The sequence below is a fragment of the Corvus kubaryi genome, unplaced genomic scaffold (genome assembly GCF_017639235.1).
Source record: "Corvus kubaryi isolate FWS band 111438036 unplaced genomic scaffold, C.kubaryi_AGA036_p1.0 71, whole genome shotgun sequence".
Classification (NCBI taxonomy): domain Eukaryota; kingdom Metazoa; phylum Chordata; class Aves; order Passeriformes; family Corvidae; genus Corvus; species Corvus kubaryi.
This window is the reverse complement of record NW_024582059.1, coordinates 16,615,372-16,622,248: the sequence shown is the minus strand read 5'-3', so window position 1 is coordinate 16,622,248 and position 6,877 is coordinate 16,615,372.

Sequence of the window (6,877 nt, the reverse complement as noted above, 5' to 3'; positions counted from 1 at the left end):
TTCTGCATGTGATTTAACTGGAGTTGTAGCCATCTTGGGAAGTTTAGCTCCAAATGTCAGAGACTGAATTTGCAACTTGTTTAAGACAACATTCAAGGATGGCCTGTTCTGATTTGCAGCACTTCTAACTAAGAGAAGTGGGGAATCACAGGGTGCTGTGGATAGCACAACTATTATGCAAATGCACAGCCTTAATGTTGTGCTGCCTTCACCAGTAATTTCGTACAAATCTAATGTCAATACAGAATGGGTTTCAGAGTTGCCTCAATAAAACCTGGTTTAATATCCTGCTGGTGTTGAAACTTCAGCCAGCTGTATGAAATGCTAGGCATTTCATTTATGTCTAGTATCCTAATCACAATTACAAGAAAACAAATGACCAAGATAAAATATGAAAGTCACTACTTTTTTTTTTTTCCAACTGAGAGTATCTTCCTATTTCCATTCTAATCAAATCACTCATTGCATAAAGTTACATCTTTGTATAAAAAGTATTTATGAAGAATGTCAGGAGGAAAGACAAAGTGAGTTGTGGTTGTAAATGGATTTCAGTAGCTAAAAAAACCCAGTTGTAATCGAAGCACTGGAGTAAGGTATAGGCCACATTTTTATACCATTCTTCAATATCAAAGTATTTGAAAACAAACAAAATAGAATTAACCCTGGCAGGAAATTGTTTTCTTCTTATTATTATTCAATCTTTGCTTATCTTGTAAAGGAAGTGGCTGAAAAGATGGTATCATGTCAAATATTTACCACCAGAAGCCAGAGTATTCCCACAGCACAGAAACTGAGTATATTCACTACATCTAAATTGCAAGACGAAGTATTTTTTATTTGCTTCGCTGTTTTCTGGAGAGCAATTGCCAAACATGTCTGCACTTCATTTGATTATAATGATACTCTTGAAAACAGGGCTTGAGAGGTGAAAGTGCATGAAGCAGTCCACACTATGACTCTTTCAAAGACTTGCTTTTGAGTCACGTACAGAGTTATTCATACAGACAAATTTTAAAATCTTGAGCATCTTTTTGGTTCTTCCTTCTAAAAAGATATAATTAGTTCAGGATGGAAGACACATGTAAGTCATTTCCTGAAATTATTATACTTTTCTGAAAATCTGGTGGTGGTTGGAGTTGAAATTCAGGGAACAGAGAAGGGAATGGGGCTGTCAGACTCTTACACCATACAACTGTAAAGGAACTACATTTAACTCCTCACACCAGAAAAAAAATGAATCACTATCAGTAAAAAAGAAAAATGAGCCAAAACGATTTGTCCTGCTATTTATTTAGTTACATTACAGAAAATAATTACACTTAGTCTCAGCAGATAAGGAGTTTCTTTCTCAGTCTCCATCTCTATATAAGGCTTGACCTTGATTCTGACCTTGTTCAGCCAAATCTCCTCTTAGACAGCGAAGGAGGAGTTTTGTTTGAAGAAGGGATCCTGTGTGAGTGGTGTTAGTAAAGGAGAATGCACGCATGAGGTCTGAGGTGCAGAAATGACTGCAGCAAGTACCTGAATTTCCCTTTCTCAGTGAGGTTTTAACTCTGTTCTGCTGTGGCATCCATGACTGAGATGAGGAGGAGACGGTAATGCATCTCACTAGCGAACTCTGCTCCTACAACATTTTGTCCTGAAAAGGGAAGACGAGATTTTAGTGTGTCAAGAAGATGGAGGGAAAGAGTTAAACTTTAAAGGGTACTTTATAGTATACAAGCACACCTCCCACCTTTTTCACTGTCACATTAGTCCTTTTAATTGCTGTTTTAAGTCCTGCTCAGTTGAAGAACAGTAATTTTCTTTCCCAGCCTTAAGAGCTGCCTGCCTTAGTCTTTTAATTTTGAAACTCTCTGAATGCGTAGGTCAGAACCATGTGAGTTAGTTAGAAGAGGCATCCCACAGGCAAACCATGGACTAGTTCTTAGCCTGTGTGACAATAAACATTCCAGTTCCCACTGCTGAACCTCAGGGAAAATATTATGTGCCAACTGAAACAAAACCTACAGGTCAAATTATTTGGCATCAAAGGCCACAACCCCCAAACCAGCAATTGTTTTCAGAGCACCACACAGAGTCAGAGAAGTCCTCCTGGCGTGGAGAGGAATGATGGGGAATCCACTGCTTCAGTGCAGTGCAAAACCAGCACACATGTATTCATATGGTGGGATAATGTGTTGGCCACTCCCAGCTCTCTCTTTTTCCCTACCTTGGTGTGCATTCATGTGTGTAGGTGTTTTAGGGGTAATCTTACACATGGTTGCAAAAGCCTAAAGCTCCAAAAACACATGTGGCATTTAACCAACTTTTGACCTGGGCTGAAGGTGAAGTTCTGATTTGGTGTTATGAACAACCATTTGCCTACAGGGAGACTCTTTCCCATTAGCAGGTGTTGTTTTGTTCTATTATGCTCATTAAGCTTAGTATTTCCTAAAAGAGTGATGACTGAAACCAGCGTGGCTGTCAGGCACTTATTCATCAGTTCAAAGTGCTGAACATAGCATCAACAACCAAATTGCCTGTAGTGTCAGAGCTGTTTCAAGCAGCTGCTCATCAGTCCAGTAGTGTATCAGTTCATTTGGGTTGATTATTGCAAAAAGAATGCCACTGTGGTAGATTAACTTGTTAATACTACTGAGACAATTGTGCTCCTCAGCAGTTATGGAAGGAAGAGTACATAAAATATCCTCTGCATTGCAGTGACCTGGGGGCAAGCCTACACCCTTATTTCAGTGTTGTGTTGTAAGAAAAAAAATAAAGCAAGCTTTTGTGCCAAAATGTTTCCACGTTTTTTTTCTCCAAACACCTGCTAATTGAAATGAGCTGCTGCCTGTATGCAATGTCATGTACTTTTCTAACTCACCTTTGAACATACTGAGCACTGTGATCCGACTTAAACACACATAGCATAGCACAGATAAGAGGTGATTCGTGCTTAAAGAAACACCTGACAGAAACTCACTGCCTGAAACAGGCCTTACTGGATTCTGTTTTACAAAAGATTTGGTAAGGAAATATTTTACATTTGGCTTGTTGAATGAATTGCACTTTTTCAGGTAGCCTCTTAATGCTCTTCTGTGAAGAAAAGAATAATATGCATTTACTGTGTTCTGTAGCTGTTCCCTGCATATTAACTCTAGACCACCTAAAACATCAAGTGACAATAAGAATTCCTTGCATGCATTTCACTATGTAGTGAAAATCATTAGCTCCTCACAGAAAAATTGCAATGTTGATGCACTAACATTTTTTCCTTTACCTGTAATACACTTCTTACAGGCAATGCAGCAGGAATTTGCATGTGATCATCATTTCAAATGGCTTCTCTGACATGGTGAAATGAGAGAGGTGATAATTACTGAATGCTATTATCTTTTAGAGAACTCATTTCCTGAGCTGATGGAGTAGGCCCTAATAAATAAATGCACTAGAGCATGAAACAGAAGATAAAAAGCTGTGTCACTTGGAAAGATGCGTGGGTTTTAAAATGTCACCATGTTTGCTCTATGTGGGAGCAGCAGGTTTGATTGTACAGATCTAAAAGAAAGTTTAGCCTATTACTAGTGGTCATTGGCTGTTTCCACTGCTAAAGAAGTCGTTACAGAGGTAAGGAATAATTAATAATTAATTATTATTAGGATAAGGTTGATCTCTGTAGTTTGGTGGTACTGGCTGAGTCTGCACCTGGAGTGCTGCAACCAGCTTGGGAGTCCTCAGCGCAGACCCTGTTGGAGTGAGTCCAGGGGAGGCCATGAAGGTGATCAGAGGGTTGGAGCACCTCTCCTGTGGAGACAGGCTGAGGGAGCTGGGGTTGTTCTGCCTGGAGAAGAGAAGGCTCTGGGAAGACCTTGTAGCACCTTCCAATACCTAAAGGGGCCTTCAAAAGAGTTGGAGAGGGACTTTTTACAATGGTGTACAGTGATAGGACAAAGGGGAGTGGCTTCGAATTGAAAAAGGGCAGGTTTAGATCTGATATTAGGAAAAAATTCTTTACTCTGAGGGTGACTCCCACAAATTTCCCAGAGAACACCTTTGTGTTAAAGTGCACATATAAAAACCCAACCAATCAACCAACTAAAAAAAACCAAAATAACCAAACAAAAAAGTAAAAGAAGACAAATAGAGCATAGATTTGAAAATAACTCAACACAAAGGAATTTCCCAAAATGGTAGTATTGTCCAGTTGTCCTGCTGTCAGATGGCTGAGCTATCTAAATGGAAGAGGAATATGCTAACATAAATTTTCTATTTGGACATAGCTTTGCATGCTCTGTTGGAAGAAGTCTTAACTACATAATTTCTAGTTGGTCACAGACCAGACAGTTAAAAATTCATAAAAGGTAATTGTCTAAATTCTTTCTGCCCTCTTACTTTCAGGACTCCAAGAAGTTTTGAAGAGACTGAGGGTGCTAAATCTACCCACATCCCCAACTGGTTTAGCACCAGTCTCTTCTACCCCTTAGTTCTGCTCATTTGACCATCTTTCTTGTTATCCTCTGTGCTACAGGGAGCCCTTTACACTCAACCATACAGAATAACTATTAGAAAAGGAAGAAAAAAATAACAAAAACTTACTGAAAAGGTAGAATTATGCTTTGGCCCTAAATCTGGAGCATCTAAAAAATGCTCCAGACCATTAAGTACACGATGAACTGTCCAGGGTCCATCTGGCTGGAGAAGAAATCTACAAGCAAATGATTTATTGGCTGAAGAGCTCGCTTAAGTTTGCCCTTACTGGGGCCTTGAGCACATATGTGCCTTTAGGTGTCACTGTTCACCTGCCCGGTGCGTCCTCCTCGCTGTGCCTGTGTCACACCAGCCGAGTGAAGAAAAATTCCAAGGCTGCTCTGTTGCTACAGCTCTGCAATACCACATTCTGAGCAGCAAGCGGAGTGCAACATTAAACTGAGATGAGGGATCTAATCTAATACAGAGCAGAAGCTGGGACAACCATGGTTGTCTTCCTTCAGTAACACTGCACATTCTGATTTTTAATTTTTTTCCCCCTCCCCAGTTGCTGGATGCTCCTCTGAATGGGCTGCAACACAGTGCAAATTTGATGTACAGTCACAGTCCTGCTGGATTTAGAGTCACACAACAGTGGTAGGAAATTTTTTGCACACGCGTGTGCGATAACTGCTTAGAAATCCAGCACTGAAAGTGCTGTACAGCTTGGCAGTCCTGTCAGTTTGTTCATGCTCATAATTATGGCCAAGAAGGGAAATTAAAGCAGCCTTCATGTATTTCAGAAATCACGTGACAATGCTGGCAGATGAATTATTTCAGCAGTGCATGGTCTAATTTGTTGTGTCCACTAACCCTGTCTTGTGCTCGTGACAAAATGTCAGGAAGCTTAAATTGATGAGTACAACTGTGCTGAAACCTGACCAGCATTGTCCCACTGACCCACCTGCAGTCAGCAGCATGGTATTGTGTTGCAGTGTGGTTCAAGATGTTACTTTTCTCCTTTCTGACAAAAAACATGAGAGTGCTGTATTTTGCCAAATATTAGTGTTTTCCTTTATGCAGAGAATTGGAATAATCCTTCAACTAACTGGCATTGCAGAAAGACATGCACTAAAACCCTCAGAGTACTCCTGCTCTGAGAACATAGGTGTACTTTCTGATCTGTTACACAGCCTTAGGCTTTTGAAAATGAATTTGGACAATGTTCTGACTGCTTGGACCTCTGAAATCAGTGGTATTCAGACATTAGGTTTGATTCCTGGACTATTTCTCACAATGCTCATTGATTTTAAAACCAGAGCTTCATCCTTTAGTCCACTCAGTGACATGCTGGACCTTACAGTACTTCTAATTTTACTGAAGGGAGATTTTGCCCAAACTCTGAATTTATCTGAGTTCAAACCCTGTTAAGTCTGAATTGAGGCTGACATTAAGAAAGAGAGTCCATTTCCCCCTGAACACCCATATCAACAAATCTTTACCTGAAAGGCAGACTGCTCCCTGGAAAACAGATGTGGGGTAGGCACATTTAACAGCACCCTGTGGTGACATACCTCCAGGACTTTCACTGTTAGGGCACCCTGGATAATTATTCATATTAAAAAAAAAAGAAGAAAACCAAAAAACGAACATTTATTCTAGCTGTGATTTAACATTCTGATGATACACTTAAAACATATCTTTTTCCTTCTAAGATGATGCAACCGAACTGAAAAGATAAGACTATTCTAAGAGCAGGGATATCATCTACAGAATGCTGAGGACAAATCCATCAAAGCATAGGCATAAATGTATCTTCCAAGGCAAAAAATTCCAGAGGTAATAGACATTTCTATAGTATCTGCCATCAATTTGTTAATTACTATCAGCTTAATCATGTAACATCAGACATGTCTTTACGTAGCTGGTGTTAACAGCAGAAAGGGGTCTTTGTACAGCTTTTTACCTCATCTACACCTTAAGCCATTAACTGTTCTGGAGAATAGGAAGGGTATTTTGTTGCATCAGCTACTTCTTTGTAATTTCTGCCTCATGGTTTTGTATCAAAAATAATTTCCCCTATTCTCCACTGATAGATGAGGAGTAGAGTAGGGAATAACTTCACACATTTTAAATTTATTTAGCCTGGAGGAACTCTAAATGACCCCATTGTTAGTGCCAGGCTTATGATGCGAGAAAGGCTAAAATCTTCCAGACAGCAACAACCAACCATTCCCCATAATGGGACTTACTTAACAAAAGCCCCAGTCTATCCATTAAATAGACATATTCAGAAAGAGAGCCATTTTATCCAGCTCACTAATTCCTATTTCATATATAAGGGCTCCTGGAACGGGGCAGAACATCATATGGAAGCATCAGGAGACAAACAACACTTACCCCTTCCCAGCAGTCAATTTCAAAATAA